The sequence below is a fragment of the Zalophus californianus genome, chromosome 12 (genome assembly GCF_009762305.2).
Source record: "Zalophus californianus isolate mZalCal1 chromosome 12, mZalCal1.pri.v2, whole genome shotgun sequence".
NCBI classification, from domain to species: domain Eukaryota; kingdom Metazoa; phylum Chordata; class Mammalia; order Carnivora; family Otariidae; genus Zalophus; species Zalophus californianus.
Window position 1 is genome coordinate 46,214,372 of NC_045606.1, and position 1,151 is coordinate 46,215,522.

Sequence of the window (1,151 nt, forward strand, 5' to 3'; positions counted from 1 at the left end):
GCAAGCCAATCCTTAATATTTTCAAGATAAAATACTATTTGGGGCAAAAAAATACAGTGAAGGCCCATGTAAGAGTGGGGCCCTGGAAAGTGTTGAGTCCCCTCTTATGTTAGGACAGGACTGCTTAGATGTTTCATAATTCTCTCCTTGTCTCTTCTATTCTCCCATACTTCCGCCCCCCGACCCCAGGCAGAGAACTTTATTAACCATGTTTCAACCTTTATTCCCAGTTTTCTTCAGCTTAATTAGCTGCAAAGAATGAATTGTGTATAAGCAAAAACTGAAAAGAGCTGCAGTGTCCAAGGGGCTTGGGCTTAAAAATATTAGAGGTCTAGATTTTATCAGATTCATGAACAAAATTTTAAAAAGCAGTCATAATATCAAATAGCAACCCCCAGTAACTTCTTTAAGTTTTATCTTCTTCAGAAGTTGACTCAATTCAGTTTGCTTCCTCCTTGGAAGCTTCATCAGAATTCTTCAAAAGATCTAGAACTTCATCATCATCATCCTCTCCAGTAGCAAGTGGGGCTTTTTCATCCACAGACTGTGTGGGCAAAGCTTCGGCCAGTCTTCTTCAACTAGTCAGACTGTCTGCACCAAGTTGGTTTAAGATCCTGAGCAGTATTTCTGTCAGCTGCTTTGTCTCAGCCTGTAATGGTGATGAACTTTGGCGTTGTTAAAGTGGATCATTATTCCTTGGTTTGTGAACATGTTCACGTCTTCAATACCAGAGATGTTGTTTACCCCAAACTTCTTTAAGGAAAACTAAAGTTTTTTTATCATCTGCTGTAGTCATTCTATGAATCACCTTCTTCTTTCCACGAGCAATTCCTTTCCCACCAATGCACACTTGTGCTTGCAGTTTGGTGAGTTTCTCCCGGTTCATGATAGTTTCTTTCATCTTGTTGGAGCGGAAATGGGACCGAGTGGGGGAAGAGGATTGGCACTCAGGGGGTCTTAGGTGGACTGGCTGAGATTAGATGCACACATGCGGGGACGCAAGATGGCAGCTAGAGCTCTCCCACACTTTTAAGAATGAAAGGGGTGGGATGTATATGTGTATTTGGTATTCATAATTTCATTTTAATGGTTGGCTTGTGTTCAACAAAAGTCTCTAATTCAATGAAGGGGCTTATCTTTAATGGAAGAAT

At 40.9% G+C, this 1,151-nt stretch overlaps 1 pseudogene; it reads right to left on the minus strand.

The window, feature by feature from the left end:
* Positions 1-439: 439 nt before the first annotated feature.
* On the minus strand, positions 440-901 carry LOC113910993 (annotated as a pseudogene).
* Between the last annotated feature and the right edge of the window lie 250 nt (positions 902-1,151).